Source organism: Leptinotarsa decemlineata, unplaced genomic scaffold, assembly GCF_025532065.1.
Source record: "Leptinotarsa decemlineata unplaced genomic scaffold, Ldec_3_MD MMD2_tig00026307_RagTag_RagTag, whole genome shotgun sequence".
NCBI classification, from domain to species: Eukaryota; Metazoa; Arthropoda; class Insecta; order Coleoptera; family Chrysomelidae; genus Leptinotarsa; species Leptinotarsa decemlineata.
Genome location: NW_027412681.1, coordinates 8,797,539 through 8,823,715, shown reverse-complemented (window position 1 = coordinate 8,823,715; position 26,177 = coordinate 8,797,539). Strand labels below are relative to the sequence as shown.

General features: G+C 35.3%; 1 long non-coding RNA gene across 1 annotated transcript; it reads left to right on the top strand.

The window, feature by feature from the left end:
• Positions 1 to 24,416: 24,416 nt before the first annotated feature.
• Positions 24,417 to 25,601, top strand: LOC141485113 (uncharacterized). Its single transcript, XR_012467013.1, has 2 exons — positions 24,417 to 24,977; positions 25,040 to 25,601. It is a non-coding gene; the product is annotated as an uncharacterized lncRNA (long non-coding RNA).
• The last annotated feature ends 576 nt before the right edge of the window (positions 25,602 to 26,177 follow it).

The window sequence follows — 26,177 nt, the reverse complement described above, 5'->3', positions numbered from 1 at the left end:
CTTCCTAAATATGCAGGAAATGGTGGGTTTAGGTGATCTTATGTTTAATTCCACACCATCTATGGATTTCTTGGCTTCTTAACATTATATTACCGTATTTACCATAATTGAAATCAACTGAAAAAAACATCATCACATAAAAACTTGCTAATGACTTCCTAACGAAAACAAACACCGTTGATTGTTATTGCAAGCAAAAAGTAAGAGAATAAATAAGTCATTAAAAGAAACACAAGACATACCCGCATACTCATGTGGATATAAGGAAAGTGACGTCTAATTATTGAAAATTCAAGTCCGATGTCAAAGAGCGATAGCAAATCGATGGCAGCAGTTATAAATTAGGTGTCACAGGAATAAGGGTATATTAAGAAAAATATCAATTTATTACATTGTTGAAGGTTGCTGTTGATTAGCTGTAATTTGTCGTTCATAATGGTATGTTGAAAAGTTGGTATTAATCGTAGACATAGACAAAATAGTTGAAAGAATTGATATATTGGATTTCTGAAAAGCACCTGATCAATTTGGTATCATACTACTGGTGGAAATTAAATTATATGCATACCTGCTTTACCATCCTCAGCTAAGATATATATACCATAGATACCATCGTGGACTTTTTTGTAGACAATAAAAAAAACAACCGTATGCAATGAATTGTTTTGACGTGTCTCCAAGAGATTAAGCGGCGTTTTCGATGAAAACTCGAAGGGTAGTACCACCGTCTTGACTTCTTTACGATAACATCGTCATATTTCAACCAGTTCGCATAAAACATACATGGCTTTCAACGAAAACTTGCCCCCCCCTGTAACCTTATGGTACTTACTTGACAGATGTTGCTTCTACAAGATGGCCGTTATCAATTGTCAAAGTTCGAAAGTCCCTGTGGAAAGACCTTTTATATACCATTCTCATCTAATGGGATGCAGAATGATATTTCAGTACCTTTCAACTTTTTTCCTGAATTTGTACGTCAATTATGCAGGGCATTCCAACGGAAATTTCAAAAATAACTTCAATTTTCATTTCTAGGGGGACTAATTCTGATATGGATATCATGCCCGAAACTTCACCCTCTTCGGTCAGCAACTACCCCTTCTATTTCCCCTTCAATGCCATATGGGGTCAAAGGATACATGGTTTGAAAGGCCTTTTGCCCCTCTGTTATCTCTGTAATTTTTTTCTGGATTGGTTCATTCGTTATTGAGAAATTAAATGTTGAACGTTTTATTTTAGAAAAATTTTCTGTCGTTCATTTTAATGAGGAAATCAACAACAAATAATATCAGTGGGAATAAAATCAACGGATAAATTGTTCAAAATGACCTCCACTTAGTTCCATACAATAATACAGTCTACTCTCGAATGCGTTCCGTACAGTATTCAAGATGTCCGCAGTCAACAATCGGCATTTCTGAAGAAATTTCTGTCGCAGGTCGTCTAGATTTATAGGCTCAGAGTACTCTTTCGACTTCAAGTGTTCCTATAGAAATAAGTCTATCGGTGTGAGATCAGGTGACCTAGCTGGCCACTCCACTGGACTGTCCCTCATAAAATATTTAATTCGCGTAGGTACCCACCATGGTTTACAAATTATACGATGAAGCAAATTAAATCAAAGAATGTGCTAGTAAAAAATACAGAAAACATGAAACAAGTTTTTATCTATCTCAGTTTAATTATTTCAGATCCGAGGTCAAAAAAAGTGTACACAAAGACTATCGTGAATTTATCTCAGAAGCTGAAAATGATATAAGTAACGATCCGAATCAGTTTTGGAATTTTATACGTAACAGAAAGGAAACCAGCAGAATCCCTGGCGTAATGAAGGATGTTGATTGTATACTATTAGACACGTAAGATGTTGTAAACGCTTTTGGGAAATATTTCTCCAGTGTATATCGAGTGGTCCAACGAAAAGTATGCACCTTGCTTTTCTCCTTTTTTTGTAACTAAACGCAAAAATGCTTGGACAGGTCAATTTTGCTTCTGAAGGGGACACATTTTAGATGTATTTTCCTACCTGTGCCTTCAACCCCCTAGCGAGGGTGAGTAACAACCCTAAAATTTTAAATGGAAAGGAGGGTCGAGTGATATATCATATATCATTTGAAAGGGCACAAAATTATCTTTCCAATGATACCTAATTTGTTGTATTTACTTGAATAGTTATAAAAAAAGCAAGAACATTTACTCGATATTTTTGGTGTTAATGAAAATGCGGAAAAAACGGCATTTTTATCACTACTACATTCCTCAATTTCTCTGCGTTTTTTGGTTCAAATAACAACAGCAGATAAGTGTACAAAAAGAATTTAGTTCATTGATTCAGTTCGGTTGCTTTTGAAATTATTTCAACTTTACTGTAAAAATGGTTTATTCCATTCCTGAACGAGTTGAAATTGTTAAACTTCATTATCAACATAATAGTGCTAGACTTACTACTCGCCTCTTTAATAACAGTTATCCCGGGAAAATGTGAATGATTCGTACGATGTCAAGTTAGTCCAAAAGTTTGTCGATACCGGATCTGTCTGTAATGTGAAACACCAGCCACGGAAACCGATCAGAAATGAAGCAGTGGAAGTCGCTGTTTTGGGACATGTTGAATTGGATCATACTCAAAGTACCCGTCAGCTTGCTGCAGCCTCAGGTGTCTCCCGTTCGTCCATAATACGGATATAAAAAGCCTATAAATTTCATCCGTACAAAATTAAATTAGTACAGGAACTCAATGAAGATGATCCTGATAGAAGGCTACAATTTTGTGAACAACTAAGCCAGCTACTAATTGATGATCCGCACCTATCATTCAACACGTGCTTTTCCGATGAGAGTATATTTTTTTTTAATGGAGCTGTGAATAGGCATAATTGCCGTTACTGGGATGCCAGTAACCCACACTTATTCCGAGAGGTCCATACCCAGTACCTTCAAAAAATCAATGTCTGGTGTGGCATATTAGGTAGTCATATCGTAGGGCCACTTTTTATTCCTGGGAATTTAACTGGTGAGGTCTACCTGAACATGCTTGAAGATACAATTGATCCTCTTATAACAGAAATAATTGAAAATGACCAATATCATAATGATGATCGGCTTCATTTCCAGCAAGATGGAGCACCTTCTCACTATGTTGCTCCGGTAAGAGAGTTTTTAGATGACCGGTTTCCTGGACGGTGGATTGGACGGAGAGGCCCCATCGAATGGCCTGCCAAGTCACCTGATTTATCGCCTTTAGACTTTTTCCTTTGAGGACACTTGAAAAATGAATGTTTTGCTACGCAGCCCGAGTCCATAGAAGATCTTCGCCAACGAATTACAGCAGTGTGCAGAAGTATAACATCTGATATGCTACAGAATGTTAGGAATAGATTTAAACAAAATCTGTATTATTGTATGGAAGCAAATGGGTCACATTTTCAGCACTTGCTGAAGTAGGATTCTACTAAGTCGATTACACATTTCAAAGTACTGGGTTGTAGTTGTTTTTCTTCATAATACCTACATGTTTGAGTGAAATACAACAAATTAGGTATCATTGGAAAGATAATTTTGTGCCCTTTCAAATGATATATCACTCGACCCCAATTTCCATTCAAAATTTTAGGGTTGTTACTCACCCTCGCTAGGGGGTTGAAGGCACAGGTAGAAAAATACATCTAAAATGTGTCCCCCTCAAAAGCAAAATTAACCTGTCCAAGCATTTTTGCGTTACAAAAAAAGGAGAAAAGCAAGGTGCATACTTTTCGTTGGACCACTCTGTATAGTTTGCCTGATTCCGATTTAGCCGATCGTTTACCGGAAAAATATGCTAATTTGCCCATCATCAGTTTCAATAGCATTATAGAAAATCATGTTATTCAGTCATCCAAACAGCTCAAGAATAAATTGATCTTGGGTCCATATCATATATCGAGTTTCCTAGTTAAGGATTGTATTATCCCATTGTCATAATCTTTGGTATATATTTTCAATTTGATGATCCAAACAAACACATTTCCTAACACGTGGAAACTTGCAAGGATCTCACCAATACTCAAAAAAGGCGATTCGACACAAATATAAAACTATAGACCAATTTCTGTGTAATGTAATTTTGCGAAACTTTTTGAAATGATTCTCTACAAAGTCATATACAATGGCAACAAAGAGTATGCTATCTATTGAACAACACGGTTTTGTTAATAAAAAGTCCTGTGTGACTAAACTCCTTGTATAAATCAATATGTCTGCGGAATTTTGAACCAGAGAGGTCAAGTAGATGTTGTTTATATGGATATACAAAAAGCCTTCGATAGAATTGACCTGAAAATTTTACTGCGAAAGCTTGGTTCTTTAGGATTCTCTTCTGAGCTATTGTATTTAAGTGAGTCATATCTCTTCAGGAGTACCACAGGGTTCTAATATTGGGCCTCTTTTATTCATCCTGTTCATTAATGACCTCACACTGGATCTTCAATGCTCTACTCTATTATATGTTAATGACTTGAAAATTTATCAACGTATTACAACTCAAGATTGCATTTCATTACAGCATGATATCAACACAGTACATGTATGGTGTACTACAAGCCACCTTGAGTTGAACATTAACAAATGTTCAACTGTTACCTTCTCGAAGAAAGAAAATGCATTGATGTTCCCATACAATATCAATAATACAATCTTGAATCATTTGACTCAAATGCGCGACTTTGGCATTTTGTTTGACCAAAAGATGTCATTCAATCCTCATATTCAAAGTACCGTGTCTTCAGCTAATAAAATGTTAGGCTTTATATTAAGGAATGGTAGGGAATTTGCAGATCCAGCAACTCTGTCATTAGTATTCAACTGTTATGTGCGCAGCACATTAATATGGTATCCCCATCATGCAACCCAAATAAGTTCCATAAAACGTTTTCAGAGGAAATTTTTAGAATATTTATATTTGAAAAAAATTTCTATTTACCCAGACCATAACATTGATTACTTTATACTTCTTAATGAAAGCAATTTCATCTCACTGAATACTAGACGTATCATACTAACAATAACGTTCCTTTATAATTTTCTACATAATAACATAAGCTGTGAATTCCTGCTAGCAAAAATTCCGTTTACTGTACCTCGACTAAATAGTAGGCACGCAAAGGTATTTTACTGTGATCGTGCTAGAAGAGACATATTAAAGAGATCGCCTGTTTCATTCATTTGTAATAATTTCAATCTGATATGTGGTTCATGTGATATTAATATATCTCCATTATCTATTATAATAAATTGTATTGTGACATTTACTTGCAATATGTAACATTTTTTCTCTCTTTTGTAGTATCAAATCCTGCTAACACTCACATGTGAATGTACATTTTCATCTAAAACATTCATTTTCTTTTTTTTTATATGTATATACATTTATCCAGTTTATACATTTTCTGTTATTGGGTGTACTTATACCTGTTGGAAATAAAGAACTATCTATATATCTATCTATCTATCTCACCCGAACGTCAAAATGTGTGAGTGCACCATCCTGCTAAAATGTTATTTCATTTTCTACTAAAGTGTCATTATTTTCTTAAATTTTTGTAATAATAGGATCTACATACTCTTGTAATAGATTTAAGTATGTGTCTCCATTGAGATTACCTTCAATGAAGAATGGTCCAACGATATGATTACCAAGACATTCAATTTCTGTGGAGTTTGTGAATGTGCTTTCATCACCAAATGAGGATTCACATTGCTCCAGTAACGACAATTATGTCTATTCACTTCACCATTCAACATGGAAGAACTTTCGTCTGAAAAACATGTATTGTATAATAGGTTTGGGTTATTGGTCAATTTCTCGCTTAACACCTCATAAAACTGAAGTCGACGATCAAAAGTATTTTCGTTTAATTCCTGAACTAGCCTTACTTTGAAAGGATGTAATTTGTCGGCTTTTAAAATCCGAAAAATACTAGTAGCTGATACAACAGATGCTCTAGCTACTTGTCTGATAGATTGTCGTTTATCTATTTGTACATGTCCTAAAACTGCAACTTCAACTCTGTCATTTCTGACAGGACGGGATACTTCATATTTTCTGTTGTGAACAGAACCTGAAGTTCAAAACTTATCCAATAACTGTGCAACGTATTGATGGCTCACGTTGTGGTCTGGATGATTCGTATTATGAATTCTTGCAGCAGCTTTAGCACATTCGTGCTAAAGCTACAAAATAAAAATGCATAAACAGCACTGTAATAATCAAAATACTTGCGACTGTCAGACCATAGAACAAGCCACATCTGTAAAATACCTCGGAGTTATTTAAGATTAGCATCTAAAATGGACGGAACATATCAACTTTGTAACAAAAAGGCTCCGAGTATTGATGCACAATTTTTATGAACTACGTGACGTACTGTCAAAAAAAAATCTTATGATACTCTATACCTCTCTTGTCGAATCTATAATAAAATATTGTATTCCTGCTTGGGGTGCAACTTTCAAAAATGCTATTAGCCCATTACAAATCGCTCAAAACATTTCATTAAAAATTATCTTAAAAAAAATAGACTTTTTTCAACAAGAGAGTTATATCAAAAAACTAACATGTTGAATATTCAATCACTATAGATTTATCATTGCCTAATAAGAATGTCCAATAAACGAGCAGATTTCGCGCAGAAACATTCAAGAGATACTAGATCAAAAATGAACCAGGACGTAAAAATTGAATTATTTAATAAAACGGTCACCCATAATTCTTTTTCATTTTATGGTCCAAAAATATTCAACGTCTTACCTAAAAATTTGAAAGATATAACATCCTTCAAACTATTCAAAAAAGAGGCGAAAAAGTATGTACATAATCACTCAGAAAAATTTCCAACTTCATACTTAAATAAATACTTATGATTTGTATATATTGTGTATATAAGTACTACACATACACTACCGAATTTTAACAATAATACGACAATAAGCGCTTATACCCCAATCGAAATGATTCAAATTATCCAATCTCATTTGAACCCCAATTATAAATTCTCTCTTTTATCGTCTTTCTATAAAAAATGTAAGAAAGCTTCACTAACCATATTAATACAATTATACATAAGACATACAATTGTACAAATGCCACGCTGATTTAGACATCACAAAACAGGTTATATTTGCCTAGCGTGAGTCTACTTCAGTGAGTCATTTGAAAAAAAAAACTCAAACAACTAATTAATATCCATTATTTTATTTATATTATTTATTTTCACATTATTGATTGTGTTGATATTAATGATTGTATGTAAAATGGTTCTGAAAATAAAATTGAATTGAATTGAGTTGCTGACCGCAGGGGGGTGAAGTTTCGGGTATGATTTCCATATCAGAATTAGTCCCCCTAGAAATAAAAATTGACGTGTTCTGTGGGGGGGGGTCAAGTTTTCGTTGTAACGCTCTGTATACATATGAACCTTCCTCTTGAATAACTCCGTTCATTTGTGAAAACTGTATGCAAATTCTCTTTTGAGTTTATTACTTTGAGTCAGTCAAACACTCAAGCAGTATGAGGACTTTGCTTCATAATATTCATAGATTCAAGTTTCTTTTTATATTCATTTTTCTGGTTCACGTCGTTTGCTATAGCTGTTGTCTGTTGCTTTATGCAACAAACATTTTTATTGAGAGGTTCATGTGTATGAATCATTGATGTTTTGAGTACGAGATTTTTTATAAGAAACCTCTTGATAGCTGTTTTTTTGGTTTAACAATCGAGCCAATTCTCTAACGTACAAACCCTCTCTAAATTATATTTCTTAACGATTATCATCAACTTTAGTACCATGCCAATCATACTTAATTTACATTCATTTTGCATCGTTTCATATTACATACTTAAGGTTGGTTAACGAAATCTCCTTGTTAAAAACTAGTTTGTTCTTCTATTTTTGCAAGGTGCTTACCTAAATTACTTTCCGAAAGTAATTTCGGCCAATTTTGAATCGGTTATTTTTTGTGTCGGACTGTCTCAGTCCCTACTGATTTGACTATCAGATTATAATGAAATTACTGCATGTTTTAATTGGAAAATGAAAGGCACGAGCCATGATCACGAGCGTACTCTGGATACCTACGCAAAAAATGAAAAAGTCGTTAATCGGCATATCTATACTGACTAGCGTGAGATGAAAGGATGGCCAGACAAGCATTTTATGGGGTCATTAATATACAGAGTGTGTGAGAAAACTTCTACAGGAGCTACTGGAATAATGCGTCATAGGCGATAATTAAAAAAGTATTGCATAAAAAATATTGGTAAGGAAGTGATCAGTTAACTGTAAATCGCACGTTGAGAGGTAAGGCCACGTAAATCCTTAGCTTGCACAATTTTTTTGGGGTTAGGTTAGTTTTGGTTAGGTCCAAAGTGAGTGGGTCTATTCGACCCTCCACCGCAACCCGCAAGGGTTTATTGTGGTTCACGCCTATTCACACTCGATCAAATAAACCCAGCTCAACGAAGCCAATTAGTTTGTAAGGTGAGGGGTCTTTCAGGTCAGATGGTAAGAGTACGGCTCTGGCAAACTCTAAAAACCTTATTCGGTCTTCAGCGGAGCAGGCACAAAGTATGTGCTCTGCTGTTTCATCATTATCCAAACAGAGGCGACACACACTGTCTTCCGACAGTTCGAGTCTCTGCATATGATGATTCAAATGACAGTGACCTGTAAGAAGGCCTGTTAGACATCGTAGTTCATCCCTACTGAAGTCCATCAACTGTTTGGCATCAAGCTTCGAAGGGTGAATAAACGCCTTGTAGTGAGTCAATTCTGGAAGATTCTACCAAAAGTCCATAAATCTTCTTGCCATCCAGGTATTGAATATTTGTTCAGCAAAGCCTAAATCGATGCCAATGACAGGTTCTGCTCCGATGAAACAGCTTGCAGCATATATGGGGACAACTAGTTAATTTATCGAATTTTGCTTCATGTTGCAGAACCTAGTAACTTCTTCACTCTACTAAGTATTTTGTTCGGTGGTGGAAGTTTCAAAATAGAAGATGAAAACAGAAATTTTATTCAATCATACCAAAAGCCTTATGTTACAGATGAAAGTTTTGAATTCGAGTTTTTTATATTTCTCATTTTGACTAGTATAAGTAGTATTTTTCAAAATATCTTGAAGTAGGGTTAGACAGTAACGGGAGTCGAGAAATCTAAATCAAAATCAAAATAGAAAAGACAACAGAAACGTACTATGCAATGAAGTAGAATTAACCCTGGAATATATTGAAAAGAAACAACTAGCGGATGGGGACATTTACAAAAAATGAATAACACAAGACCGACTGAATAGATATGAGAAGCAAAAACACAAAAAACGAAGTAGAGAGAAAGAACAAGAAAGACGTGAGACAGAGTCATGGGTGAAATATTGCAGAAAGAAGGATCAACATGAAGAGAGGCAGAAAAACAGCTAGAAATAAGAAAGACTGGGTTAATTTTGTACATAAAAGAAATATAATGAAAAATTGCAATGCAATAAACATGTATTATTCAAATTGTGATTACTTCCATAAAGGCCTGTGATCTGTGCTATGAAAATATTTTTATCTCTGCGTTTTTGCCGCATCTCTATGTATTAGGTATCAACTAGAAAATTTCAAATGAAACACCCTGAATTTAAGAATTTGGCTTCAAAATCGAAATCACTTTCGTGAAGCTTGCCCTATATCATCTCCAACCGTTCTTCAGATGTGATTTATTTTGTATTTGTATTTGACCAAAACAAGATAAAGTGAGTGAAAATTCCAAGTTGGTAATACACCGACGTGAAATTAATATTATGCCTTCACAGAAAACAGGATATTCTCCATTCGTGTCTTTGATGAACGACCATAATTATTTTTTTCAAATGAAACACCCTGTATATTATCCAATTTTTGAATTTGAACAATTACTGTGATTTTGATTTTGAAAAAAAAAATTCAGGAGATATTACTAGTTAAGAGGGAAATTATTGCCTTTTTACCCATTCATTATTAAAAAAGTGAAAACTTGTTAGTATGTGAAGATAACAAAGGTGCTTGTTTTATATATGAATTGAAGAAAAAAATTCTTCCGGAACAACTAGTTTCATACGAACATTGAATTTCACGAAAGAAAAAATTCCTTCCGAAACATCTACTTTCATATAAACATTCAATCACAGTTTGTTTGAAGGTGATTGACAATGTTTCATGATGAATTTCACTAGTTCGGACTTCCATTGTCTACTATATAAAATGATTTGAAATCCCTGAAACAACTAAAAAAGAAGAATTGAAAATGAATAGCTGAAAATAACAATTATATTAACCAGAATGAAACCTGAAATGAAATAATAGTGAAATAAAATACAAGTAAAAATAGAACAATTGAATAAATAAAAATAAAGAAATGAAAAAAGGAAAATGAAAATAAAAAATGGAGAGATTCCAAGTCATGTTAGTTCACGACGTTTCGATTGTTAGTATCTACAATCGTCTTCGGGTGATGACTGGACTGATTCCTCCGAGAGATGACTATTTATAGGTCGTTCGAGTACTTTCACTTATCCCCGCTTTCCATTTTCCGCTTCACTAGTTCCGTGGGAGATAACCGTTTTGGCGGGAGTTGGCCATTTTTCGCTTGATGATGGGTTTCCATATGTTGCGTATTTCTACGCTGGCTTGGCTGAATACGTTGTTGGACAACATGTATGAGAGTGTATGGAGTGGTTTGAAACTCTGGCAATTGAAGAAGCCCACAAGAAACCTTGAGTCTGGTTGAGATATGTTGACGATGATGTTCACAATGGAGAAGGAAATCCACAACGAATTGCCATTCCTAGACGTTTTGGTGAAGAGGACCGACACTAAGTGGAAAACATCTGTATACCGAAAACCCACTCATACGGGACAGTATCTGAACCACGAATCCAACAACCATCAATCGACTAAAAGAGGAATCATCAAGACTCTATTAGACCGTGCTTTTGGGCTCTGTAATACGAAGGAAGGTCTCGAGAAGGAACTAGACATCATCAAAAATGATCTTCAACGGAATGGCTACTCCAAAGCGATGGTAGAAAAGACTTTGGCTAGAAGACAGCAGGAGCCTCGCAAGGAAGAGAAGCCGTCACAACCAGTGCTTGCACTTCCCTACATCAGAGGATTATCGGAGAGGATAAGAAGAATTGCTTCCGAATACAACATCAGAACCTGATTCAGATCCGGTAACACTATCCGTAGCAGCCTCACGAAAACCAGGCCACCAAACGCGGACTGCGATTCCAAAAATTGCATTTACCGGATACCCTGTGAGTGCGGAAAATCCTATATTGGTGAAATTAAGAGGCCATTGGATGTTCGCATTGCCGAGCACAAGAAACACACACAGCGAGGGGAGACCAGCAAATCAAGAATAGCAGACCATGTTTGGATCCATCAACACAACATCGAGTGGTCCCAAGCTGAGATCTTGCACAGAGAGGAACATTGGTTTAGGAGAAAATTCAAGGAAGCCGCATACATGTTGTCCAACAACGTATTCAGCCAAGCCAGCGTAGAAATACGCAACATATGGAAACCCATCATCAAGCGAAAAATGGCCAACTCCCGCCAAAACGGTCATCTCCCACGGAACCAGTGAAGCGGAAAATGGAAAGCGGGGATAAGTGAAAGTACTCGAACGACCTATAAATAGTCATCTCTCGGAGGAATCAGTCCAGTCATCACCCGAAGACGATTGTAGATACTAACAATCGAAACGTCGTGAACTAACGTGACTTGGAATCTCTCCATTTTTTATTTTTATTTTCCTTTTTTCATTTCTTCATTTTTATTTATTCAATTGTTCTATTTTTACTTGTATTTTATTTCACTATTATTTCATTTCAGGTTTATTTTGGTTAATATAATTGTTATTTTCAGCTATTCATTTTCAATTCTTCTTTTTTAGTTGTTTCAGGGATTTCAAATCATTTTATATAGTAGACAATGGAAGTCCGAACTAGTGAAATTCATTCAATTACAGCTTTGATCACAGGGTGTTTTAAATCTAGATACCTAGAAAAATAACTGTGTGTAAATAGGTCGTTTTCGGGAAATCCGTTTGATGCGAATGGATTAGAGATATTTTTTTTTAATTTATAAAAAAAAACAAATCAAACTTTGTTGAAATTTCAAGGTGCCCGTCCTTTATGCACCTGTGTGTGTATGCATAGTCACAAAAAAATCATAATATAATCAATAATTCAGAGACGGTCAGGGATAGGTATCGAATATAGGAAAAAAAAATATTCACATTGAATTACATACAAGGTTTCCCAAATTTAAACTTGATAACGTCCGATATATACGAGATATTTGAAAAATGTTATGAAAATGGAAATGAAGCTTCAGGAACACAATGCATAGGGTCTTTCATTGAGCGCTATTTTCAAATTTGAATAAAACGAAGTGTGTGTGAGAAATCATCAAAATTTTTTATTGAATTGAACACCTGCGACTCAAGGAACCCTACAAGAAAAAATCTAACGGTGTCAAATCGCACGATCCCGGTGGCCAGTTCACACCACTTCCACATGAGATGACTATGCCCTCAAATCGCTCGTGCATTGTGTGGCGCTGTGTGGCATATAGCGCCATCCTGTTAAACCACATGTCGTTGGTGTCCATATCATTCAATTCAGGCCAAAAAATTGGTAATCATCGCACCTATAGTGCTCGCCGTTGACAGTGTTGGCCTGGCCAACGTTGTTCTCAAAGAAATAGGGACCGGTGACTCCGCCAGCCCAAAATCCACACCAAACAGTTACATATACCACCCTGATCTAATGGGGTGCAGAATGACATTTTTTTCTGAATTTGTACGCCAATAATATTGGCGTATGTGTGAAAGTGAAGTATGTGTGAAAAACTAAGAAGTAATGAACTAAACTATTCATTGGATTTTTGGTATCTCCCAATTTCCAGTTCAATTTGATGTCGTATGAAGAAAAGTGAAGTAAGTAAACAAAAACAAACTCAAATTAAAAGATTATGACGTAGTGGTAGAATATTTCACCAAAGACGAACACCTGCATGCGGTCATGAACCACAAATTTCAACTAATTATGTAGGTTGAAGATTGAATCAAGGTGGTCTTTAATTATCATCGACAATAATCAAAAGAGCACTGGCAACTGAATTAGGGTGATGATTTTTATCTAATGCATGATTCTTATCCCTAATTCATAGCTTCTTCATCGGTTTATATATTCGAGGTGGCCGAATGTATCGTAGGGTAGAGTTGATGGGGGGAATTTACTAAGTAATGAGTGGTTACGGACAATCAGAAATTAGTTATGCAAGAACATTGGGCTGTCGTATTCATTGACAAATTGTATACCCTATTCAGTTAGATATAAAACAAAACTGAATTACATTGTAGTGCAAGCACAATCTATACTTGCCAGATTACGAGGTATTTTCAAAAAATGATGTTAATTTTCAAATCTCGTGGGCTACGTATATTCGATTAGCGTTGTTTAAATTTTTCTTTATGTTAGTACACTCATCTCGAACATATGTCCACAGTTTCAGCTGGTTTAGCATATTTACTTTGTTGCTGAGAGGCATACCAAAATAATGATTAGACTTAGAAATTATACTACACCGCAATGCCATACAAATGAACTGCCGACGTTCGGTAACTATTTAGTTTTCATGCCATTCGAATTGACTTCGCATATACTATACAAGCTTTTCAAAGAAGGTCGAAAATATTTGACTGACAGGCTCATCCTGGACGCTCCAGCACATCAAAAACCGATAAAAATGTTGAGAAAGTGATGAAAATTTTTATGAAAAATCGTCGAATCAGTATTAAGGAAGTTGCTGAGGATGTCAGTGTATCGGTTGACTCATGCCATGCAATTTTTTCGTAAATTTTGGGCATGAAGCGTGTGGCAGCGAAGTTCTTTTCAAAATTGTTAAATTTTGACCAAAAGAATCGTGGAATGAGCATCACTCAGGAATTGTTGAATGGCGTCAATGGCGATCCAGATTTGCTTGAAAGGGTGTATGGTAATGACACAGAATACTTATATACAGTAATCCCACTTCGGGTGATTTTTGGTTTGAATTTTCTACACCCAGGAGTTGCAGTCTCAGGTCTGCGCAAACGACGTGTTCAAGACAGGCACGCAACCGTTCCATAGTTGTCGAATTTCATGGATTTCACCCAACCTACTGAAAATTTGAAAGGGTATGATGTACTAGTACCGAATACAATAAATCACTATCTTTACCTAGATAGCAATGATTACACGAATCTACAGTTGCCTGAGCAGAATTTTTTCAGTTACATAAGGTGCTATTTTATGAAAAAATTTTTCGAAAAACACAAATGTGACATTTGTATTGAGTATGCTAGAAAAAATAAATTATTAAGTGCAGAAACTTTGTACACGCAGAAAACGATACTTTTGGAAATCTACAAACTCCAAATAATAAGTTTATAGATTATTTGAACTATTATGGAATTATGGAAACTATTTTCAGTGAATATTTTCCAAATTGATCGAATGAAACTGTTGTTGGAAGAAGCATAAAACATAAACTCCAGGAAGTGCCTTTTTCTCATCCATGTTTGCATTTTCCAGCTGATTATTTAATTTCATTATATGTGCGGTTGAGAATTTATTATTCGATTAAGTTTATAAATCGTGGCTTTAAAACTACATCGAAACAAATACATTTGTAAATTTTGTCTAATACTTCTTAAATATCTAGTGTTTATATGTACACCCGACTTATTATACTTTAGCATTAAAAAAATTTGCTTGTTTTCTGAATAAAGTGTATTCAAAGCCTGAGGTGATTTCTTATTTAAGAAAGGTAGAAATAAACTATCGAAAGCTTGACGAAAATAAAGAGTCTTCTTTGACCTAAAAAAAAGCAAATTCAAATACAAGACAGAGTGGATGTAAACATTGACATGCCCTACCCACGTCATTTTGAAAATCCCAAGAATTGGTCAGGGTCGTATTCAGAACCAACATCTTGTTGATCGCAAATGCTATATCATACTTAGGAAAACTTTTTTATAATATCGAGTGAAATGCACAAGTTTCGCAGTTTAACGGGAAAAATGCAGATAATATGTGTAATATAAAAAGATTTTCATTGGATTTTTCACAGCGCACTTAAGCATTATATGAATAATTATTTCTTTATTGATATTTTTTATTTTATGTAAAATCAAAAGGAATAATAATCAAAATTATTCAACTGGATGAATTTTTCTCTTCATCAGTAGTGTCATCCTCACCAATCTGAATTATCAGAGGCTCGATTTGTGCCTCTATTATGTTATCAAACTTCCACATCTTTGTCTCGACTTCCGATATCACATGCCGAACACACTTCTCCCATTTCTCCGCTGTGAGCTTTTCAAAGCCTCATCAAAAAGTACTTTGAGATCTGCAAATTTGAATGTGGCGTTATGCTGAGCTACAAAATTCTTCACATCCGCCTATATTAACTCGATGGGACTGAGCTTGCAGTGGTATGGAGGCAGGCGAAGGACAATTTTGTTTTGGCCTGCTGCCATCTCATCGACTATATATTTTCGGTATTCAAGTGGGCGCTCCTTGACAATTTTTAGTAGCTGTACTCTTTTAGCATTGAGTCTTTAAAGCTAATATTGTCCATTACAATCACAGCATTATCGTCCAGATGGGGTAGAACTTTGGAAAACCACTGTTCGAAAGATTCACCGTTCATTTCTTCGTGATAATCTCCAGTTTTCTTCGACTCGAAACACCACAGACCTTCAGCAACAAACCCATTCTCATTGCCGATGTGACAAATGATAAGCCGTTTTCTTCTACCTGAAATTATGAAGAGGTATGTAAATAAATAAAACAAATACGAGGGTTACTTTTTATATATTGAAATTGAGGCAGGTCTTAATATAAATATAAGTTAACCTGATGGATTTGTTGATCCGGTGGATAGTCCATCTAGAAAGGCCCTACTAGATGAGGTCACAGTTTCATCTACCCATACTTTAGGGGTAGTATGACCAGCATTAACCCAGGTTTCATCCATATGATAAATTGTTCTCTGTTGTTCCCTATAATATTTCCTCTCTATCCAATAATAAACTATTGCGCCTTCGTTTTTTCCATACAAAATTCAAATGTTTCAATACTTTATGGAATGTTGACCGCTTAAAACATCGCAATGAAACATCTTCATTTATTTCTGTGAGTACTTTGTCTATCGTGGGTATTTCATTTCTGAAAAAGTACTCATGCACTTTCCTCCTGATTGCATGTTCATCAGCATCATCTATTGATTTTATAATGGTTTGACGATTCTGATTTGTATTCGGTTTGGAAAATGTATGATTTTGTTTATATTCCCGTAAAACATTGTGAATCGAAGCGCAACACACTCCAATTTTATTGGAAACTTTCGATACGACTTCGTCTACAGTCGATGTCTCAATTTTTTCCATCTCTTACTTGAACACATTTAAAATCACTTCTTTCATCTCAACACTCAAATGTCTTTTTTTGGATCGTTTCCTGGCTGGACTCAGAGGATAGCTCACAGTGTCATCAGCAGTGTCTGTTCTGGACATCTTGGAAAACAATTTCAGACAATATACTATAACGCACGCCACACAAACACGCAAACGACTGATTACAACCCTGTGCTGGTACCGAACTCGTACCAAGAAGGCGAATTCACTAATGAACGCTGCCCTTTCCATCTGACACTGGGCGATCAGGTGAACATCACGCTATCACGCTTCGGTTTTATTTTGTTTTACTCTATCTTGGATTTGGATAGACTTTAGTACCAAAAATGCTGATTGCAACCTCACTAAAGCTTTTGCAGATACACACAAAACAACTACTTCTCGGGCAACTATCCCAACAGATATTGAATTATATCTCGGACATATGTGCAAAGATCCTTTCTTTGAAGGAACAACTCTGCAACAGCTCTCTAGGAGGAATACCGAGTCCCTGTGTGTATACAACCGTGATAGCATGGTCTGCATTGATGAGGAACACTTCAAAACGGTCCGCAGTTGGTTCTTTGTTCGAATCAGGCGAAGTCCCACTATTTGTCCTAAAGAGCTCTTGCAAATTTGTTTCTCCAAAGTGAGAATCTTTGCACTTATGTCTGAAAAGACTTGGATTCCGAATCGTTAATAGTCGTAAGGTATTTTTGGTAGTCAAATTTTACATTATATAAGAAGTTGCTGACTAATAGGACATGTTTCATTTAGAATAACTGTTTTTAATTAACGCAGCAACTTTTTGTGGTTAATTAGACATCTACACTTGTATAGATTCCAATACCAATTGTACATTTTTCAATATATGTCGAGTTATTAGCTGAAGAAGTAGTTGTTTTCTGTCAGAAAACATATATAAAGTTATAGTCATTTAGGCTTGTCAGTGATTTTATTGTCAATTTTTACTTGGGTAAAAACTGAAAACAGTAAAACAATCTATTAATTATCATACGGTGTAAATAATTCATAACTTCAGACTCCGAAAACTCTCACATACATTTATAGTTATATATATATACATACAAAAAAATTATTTCTGTATGATTGAACACTAAATAGTACTACATAGTTAAACTAAATTTCGAAAAATGTGAATTCATTTTTCTGGATAAACAAGACCCTAACATCATCGATCAATTTAACCTAATAGCTCCTGGTAAACGAGTGATTGAAAAACCCAATTGATTTTTTCTTGGTGCCCCATTATCTTGCCTTAAAATATTGTTTGGAAGAAAAATTACAGTGTCAAGACGTTTATCTATTTTACCAACACATGTCGCATTCCATTCATTGAAGAATTCATTGGCCATTCCAAAATTATCGCATATTTTGAAGTGCAGCCTTACTTGGCATGACGAACAGGGATTACAAAATATCGATGACTAATCAAGAAGGATGCTGGAACTCATCACCAATAACCGTATCGAAGACGAAAGTTGGACAGGCATCACTTCCAGTTTCTAGAGAAGGATTAGGGATTCGTTGAGCCACTTCACTCGCCATATTATCATTTCTGTCCTCATTTTGCAGTGTTTCCAATCTAATAGAAATCATGTTACAATACCCAAAGCTATTATCAGATTTTGTTTTTGATCGGGGCAAATCTCTTTGGGAATCTAGAAAAACCAAAGGGCAGGGGTAAACCAATACTACATCAAGCAACTACTATTCTACTAAAGACAGCTTCTGACACTTTAAAAAATAAGACTCGTCGTCTCGCTGTTATTTAAAGAATCTGGTGCTTGGTTAAATACTGTTCCTGTAGCATCACTTGGGACTCTATTGTATGACGACTCTTTCAGACTTGCGATTGGATTTCGACTTGGTTCACCACTGTGTGTTCAACAGTTTTGTAAATGTGGTGCATTTGTAGATGAATCAGGTACTCATGGGTTGAGCTGCCATTTTAGCGCTGGTCGTTTATCTCGCCATTGTTCAATAAATGATCTTATCAAAAGGGCTTCAACTTCAGCAAAAATTTCTGCGATTTTAAAACCCATAGTACAAGTCGAGACGACGGAAAATGGCCGGATGGTATGACACTTGTTTCATGGAAAAACGGTAAATCTGTTATTTGGGACTTTACTTGTATGAATAGATTAGCAACATGTCATCTTCCTGCTACTTTTGCGAAAGACGGTGCTGAAGTTCCAAATTACGGAAATATCAGAATTTGGGAAATTGAAACTTTTTGTGTTTTTGGCTCTGAAGCATTATCTTTCATCAATGAAATTGGGAAAAATGTAACCAATTGAACCCACGAATCAAAATTCACATCTTTTCTCATTCAAAAAATCAGTGTACTCATCCAAAGAGGAAATGCGGCTTCGTTTTTTGGTACTCTTCCTGAGTCTGAAAAACTTGTTGATCCCTTGCTCTGTTGTCACATTCACATACATATAAGACTTGGAAACTTTGTGAACCCTTTTTTTGACTAAGAAGCATGAAGACAACTTCAAAATCTCCACACAGTTTTTAGTCATGAGCTGTATAGTTGATTTTCTCTTAAATGATGGATTTTCGTGAGTTTCCTTCATATGAATTGAATATGCCAAAGGCACTGAAGCATATGTATAACACACCTTTCAAGTTTGTTCGTGATAAGTGAATTAAAAGTCTCCATTCTTTTTTTTTGTATTCAATGTCAAATTTATTCATTAGACTGTCAATATCATGGCAGTAAACCAGACCTTGTCCTGTCGAAAAACTTGAGTGAATTGTTCATCCCTTGTTCTATAATGGCATTATTATGATGTTTCAGGTTCTAATAAATGTTTCTCTTTTTTTTACCATTTCTTCAGATCAAAAATATAACATACTTTGTTAGGAACCCAACACTTGTCTTAATTAATGGTTTCTATACCAAAATATGCGAAGTAAACTTTTTTCACAAAGTCAGTAATGTCCATTTGATGTTTTTTCTATTGAAAAATTACCAAAAATATAGCGTTATAAGAATTTTTACAATCACGTTTAACCGTTTTGATTTTTTAACAAAAAGCACACGGCAATTTGTGATTATATTTATACTAAACGGTGGTAAAATTTATCACAATTACCATCCTTAGAACATTTTATTTCATTGCCAACCCGAATACATTGAAATAATGTTCCAACTTCAAAATATTCAAGTATTTCAAAATGTATCTCACACATTTTGGTACATAAACATTATTTTTACTTAATAGTGCAATGTGGAAAATTGGTGGATGATACAACTTTTTTTTTTTGTAATCACGACACCAAATTACTAAGGAATCAGTTAAAATTATCGTGAAAGTTTTTAGGTTGTTGGCCTGTAATTAGTGAGATAATATGAATATGTTTTAGTATTATTAAATCTTTTTTTTCAGATTGATTCGGTCATTACTTGATGAAGATCTTCAATAATTTCATGAACTACACCTTACGATTTGATGTACACAAACTTTATTTGAGAAAAAGATCACGAGATGTTTCATCAATACAATAGCCTCTTCAACAGTGATTTGAATACTATAAGTTGTTTCTTACGCTAATATTTATATACCACAGGTAACTACAACTGGCAGAACATTTAGGTATCGGATCTAGGAACATCATATGACGTCAGTGATGTAACAATACCTCCTATCTTCCAAAAAATGAAAAATTCAGTTTTCCTAGAAAGTGACTTCTAACGATACTGCGCATGATTCAAAAACCATCTAACTTGCAAAAACTGTACTGTTGACAAATTTCTTCGTAAAAACAATACCTCCTATCTGTTTACGCTCTCATGTATCGGGCTAATACCGCCTATCTTTTTGCGTGTGTGAACCTGAACAGATCGTTCGCTGAGCTCGCATTGTTTTTTGCAAAAATTAAAAGTTTCTTGAGAGAAACTGTTTGTGTAGTGTTGTTCTAATCTGTATTCCACGAAAAAGCCGGTAAGTACATAATTTTTTCAGGTCAGGTTACATTTCATTCGATCAGAAATTTTCAAAACATCATTCGACATCCTTTTCTGAAATGCATGTGCCTATTTTCAAAATGGACGTTTTAAGAAGTTTTCCTAATTTATTTTATTTTCTGTTATTTATTCAATGATTGCTCAGTAAGATGATAGGAATAATTGAAAAAGTCACAAATTCAACCTGTACATAGGAGGTTTTTTTCAGACTGACTACATCATGAGTTCACGTACGTTGAAGAGTCTGAACCTAGTTTCTAAAGGTACGCAAAATAATATTGTACCCGTGCCAGAGCTTCCCAATCAAGAGCTTCCAGTACAAGAGCTTCTCACACAAGAAAATGGTTTCGTGATGAATATCAATGACATTCCTATTGTCTTCGAAGATCAGTTAGTGTCAACAGTTTCTTGTGGAAATATCCAAAGCCATAATCGAACCTCTGATCAAGTTATGGTAGAAAATAACAACCAGAGTTCGAATCATCCTAACGGAAGCATTCCTTATGCAAGTGGGAAAATAATATCCTCAAATTTGAGATCTGAAAATGTAACATTTGAGACTCCTTCCACTTCAGGCATATCTTATACTTCTAAGAGAATAGTAGAAGAAAATAGTGACTCCGAAAGTTGTTCTAGTGGGTCTGTTTATGAGCCGGAACAAAATGGTGAGTCGAGTTCTAGTGCTTCTGAAGAACGGCAGGAAATCAATTTGCCTGGGACTCAGTTGGAGCAGCCCATGTATGGAAATATGGAAGAGGGTCGTAAAAGGAAGAAGAAAGCTATCCAAGCGGAGTGGAAGAAAAAAAGGAATGCAAAATTGCGTGAAAAGGGAAAAGAGTACTTAGGATACAGCAGGAGTAGAGATGGAAGAATTAAACAAGAGAGCATGAGATTTGAAAGAAACACGGGACAAGCATGCAATTCGCGTTTCTGTAGAAAATCTTCCAGAAGACAATGTGGCGCATTTTCCGAGGAAAAAAGAAGAGAACTTTTTGAACACTTCTGGTCGTCATTAAGTTGGGATCAGAAGAAAATGTATGTTTGTTCGCACGTATCACGAGTGGTAACCCACAAACAAACTTACTCTGAATGAGATATCTCGTAGAGAAGGAAGTTTCAATTACACGTTGAGCAATGGTCAAATAAAAGTACCTGTGTGCAGGGAGTTTTTCTCAAGCACATTGGGCCGTCGACCTTTTACTGTACAAAGCTGGGTGAAACGAAGTATAAATGCAATGCGAGAAGAAAAACAACAACAGAACGAAAAAAGAAAGAATAAAAATTACCGTGTCAAGAAGTTTAAAGAACAGAATGAGTATTTGAATGCTTTTTTTTGAAGAATTACCTAAACAACCGTCCCATTATGTAAGGAAAAATACTATTAAGCTGTACCTTGAAGAACATTTTACATCTATGAAGCAGCTGTTTCATAAATACACAAACAAATGTCAAGAAGATGACGTAACACCTTTGGGAAGACACATCTTTGAAAAAATATTTAAGGAAAAAAATCTGTGTTTGTTCTCGCCAAAAAAGGATTGTTGTGATATTTGTATACAGTATGAACATAAAAATGTACCAGATAATAAATGGGAATATCACATCGATAAGAAAGAAAAAGTTTGCAGAGAGAAACAGAACGACGTTAAAGAAGCTGGAGAAAAGAAGTGCATTCTATTAACAATGGATTTGCAGGAAGTGAAAGTAGCTCCTTATTTAAATGCCACCTCTATTTATTTCAAAACAAAATTATCATGTCATAACTTCACTGTATACAATGTTGAAGATCACAAAGTGTTTTGCTACTGGTTCACAGAAATTGATACAAACCTCAATGCTTCTACTTTTGTAACTTGTTTATTAGACTATATCACAAGAAACTGTTTACATCGAAAACTTCCTATTATCATCTATAGCGACGGCTGTACGTTCCAAAATCGGAATGCGATCATGTCTAATGCCCTTCTTAACTTCTCAACTCTTCACAAGGTAACAATTATGCAGAAGTTTTTAGAAAAAGATCACTCACAAATGGAGGTAGACTCAGTACATAGCTGCATAGAGAGAAAATTGAAAAATCGCAAAATTCATTTAGCTAGTGACTATTTAACGGCAACAGAAAATGCACGACCGGAGCCTTATAATGCTATAAAATTAAAATACGATATTTTTAATGATTACTCAAATGTATCAAACTTTCAATATGCGTCTCTAAGGCCCGGATAAAAGTCATCAGATCCTACTGTTACAGACATTGTTGCTATAAAGTACTCAGATGGTGATTTACAGATCAAATTAGATTTCGGTAAGGAATGGGAATCGCTGCCTTTGAGAAGAAAAACTGTAGATCCTGACATAATATACCCTCAAACGCATACTTCCCAATTGCCACTGAAAAAAAAAGTGGTTACACTTGCAAGCATTGAAAAGTGTTATTCCAAAAGACTGCTGGTCTTACTATGATAATCTTTCTTATATAAACGATAGTTAGTTTGATATCTTCGATATCAAATTCATCTTGAAACTTCTCTGCACAAGTGTTACTTAAGTTTTATTGACGGGTATTAAATTCATTTTAATACCTCCTAACTTCAATATTTTCAGACGCAATATCTCCTATGTTAATTATGAATACTGAAAATTTTTAAAATACATGAAAATATAAATTTTCTGAGTTTTATTTCCTTTTTCAATGGTATATTTGCAGAAAATTACTTGAAATCGATATTGTCAGGATAATAAAAACATTTTTATCGATTCCTGTAAAATCATGTCAAAGGAAGATAGAAGGTATTGTCACATCACTGACGATGAGCTATGTGAATAAGAAAACGAGTTCAACATATTCAAATCATCTTTTAGAAGAAAATCATATCTTTAACAAAAAGTTAGAAATTTTACACTTAGAAAATAATGGTTTGAAACTGAATCATTTGGAAGCAATGGAAATAATAAACCTAAAAATTCAAATGAATAACCAACAGGATTTGAATAGATCACCATTATTGAACTTGTTTTCTTAAAAAAACCGAGGAAGTATTATTATTGATGTAAAAGTGAGGTAATATGCTTCAGGTGATCATAATTTCATATACCTCAGGTATATAAAATTTGTAGAGGTTTAGGTCATTTGATGGAGGTAGTCTCAATTATAGTTACCTGTGTTATATAAATATTAGCGTGAGAAGCAACTTGTAGTCATCACTGTTGAAGGAGAAGGAGAAGGTGTCTTAGGGAAACATGTCGTGATATATTTCTCAAATAAAGTTTGTGCAGATCAAATCGTACACTATATTAAAAAAATTGTTTCTAAATCATGCCTACAACAAGTCAAACATCTCTAATACAATCACGATTACCCAACAAAACAACCCTTATCGCAAAACCCAAATCGTCCGAACGCCGTCCCCAATTAGCTCACCCCCTTCGTCGACCACCCGTACGTTACACTCAAAAAACACCCTTAATCCCCCTAATCCCGGCCTGGGAAAGATCGAGTCGAGCAGAAGTCAACCGCAAATGCGAAGTATAGATATCCGTTCAAGTGGAAATCGTGACAAGAGGATGACAACTAGGTGTTATAGAAGGCGTAAATGGGTGTTGAGAGGGTCGCGTGCGGGGGTTGATCCGGTGACAAGGAACGGACGAACGAGCGCTATCTTAGGTGGCCAGGGCGTCCTGGGAATTCGAGGAAGGACACCAAAGATTTTGGGATCTGGGTCGTCGGTGGAGAATTAATGTGAAATTGATAGATAAATTGATGGATGTAGCCATTACTACGTGGTGGGAAGTCATAATGAAGAAAAGAGAAATGAAACTTTCTATGTTTTTTACCACTTTTATTTGTAACTAACGTTACTGCGGTTTCGTCCTATACGGACATTCTCAAACTTATACAATATGTTACGGTTTGGATGGTCCACCCCGTAACTTCAAAAACTAAATTGGTCCGATAAGCCGTTCGCCGTTCGCTCGCAGCTCGTTCAAGTGGAGAATTCGTTCCTTGAAAAGAAAAGGGAAAAAAAAGCGAACAGCTGATCTAGGTTTTGATAAACAAGTTCTCTTCTGGTCGTGTGTATGTGTTGGTATTTTCGAAATTGTACCTTTTTCTCTATTGTGCAATAAGATTTGGAGTAATGTAAACTTATTTACTTGATTTACAAGAATAGGGAAGGGCACTGAAGTGAGAACTCGAGTAGGAACGTTATGTAGGAGTAGAATGTGGCTTATTATAGTTAGTTGAGTGTTTCAACGTTAAGAAGAAATTAATTATCATCGTTGTCTCTGCTCCTGGTTGTGGAAGAGTCTAATATCTGTGTAGTGAAGCATTTCAAAGCGATATTAGGAAGAACTTTTCGCCAATAATATTCACTACAAGGTGGATAAGATACTGTGTAAGCAGTTGGGGCTTTTCCTTTGTTGCTCATTTTGGATACGAGAGGTTTTGTGGACGTAAGGACCCTCAAGAGGTAACTTAATACGTATTCAAGAACAACTGGTGAGTGACTTAATTTTTTTGTGCAATTTATAGGGTTCCAGTGAGGGGGCCACTATTCCCGATTGAACTTGATGTGGAAGTTAATGAAGTAGCCATTTGCTTCTACATGCAATATTGCTGTCTTTGGCAAGCGAAATCAGTAGCTCTCAACTCAATTTCCCGTCTGAATTCTCCGGAGAAAACTGTAGAACTTGTAGTTGTTAGGAGTGCTGACTTATTCAAATTGCAAGTTTTGAAATGGTCTTCCAGCTCTATTGAATTATTAGTCGATACCATTTTATTTAAGCCCTCTGATCCGTTAATTTAAGCAAGAACAATACAAATAAAATAGGGATTTTGAAGAGAATTTCAACGACGTTCTTATTTAAAAAGAAATTGTATTATGTGTTTTGGTCCTAAGGTAACGTGTAAGCGACAACGTGACGTCACTGCGGCGCGTTAACTGAGTTTGTTTTGCCTTTTTGTTGTTGTTATGAGTAAAAATATATTAGATGTTAAGGGGCAGTCCTTCCTTTGTGTGAATTGATTATTTAGTAATTTGTACCGATACGCGTAATCCTGATTATTATTGTAATATAATTGTTAATCATCTTTATATCGTTCCGATTTGTCTGTTCATACCCAGTCACCCTGGGCAGTCTACTAGTTAAGACTGGCTCATTGATAACTAGTGGCGCCCATTAAAATCAACTCAGAAAAATCTAATAAAATTGATCTCGTGGACCCACCCCGACCGACACTTGAGCTTGGGTACGAGTCACGCACCTCAGCTATTGGACAGATGAACAAGGGTACATAATATTATTTGAGTAGTGCGTAACACAATTTTGGCGCCCAACGTGGGGCCCGAAATGAGTTGAGAAGCTACAGGTTTTGTCTTAAATACCTATAGGTCGTATAATAAAAATAATATATATATATATATATATATATTTATTTGTATGTATGTATATATGTCTTTATATGTGTATATATTCGGTTGTGGAAGGTTGTGTCACTATTTTCAATAGAAGATTGGTTATTGTTGAATTGTAATTCACACTAGGGCTCAGAATGGATGTCAATAAACTTTTGAAGGATGAGGTGAAGTATGAATTGCTTGTTAGAGGGTTCTCAGGGCTTCAGGCAGAAACGGTTACATCCATGCGGCGTCAGTTACAAGAAATCATCA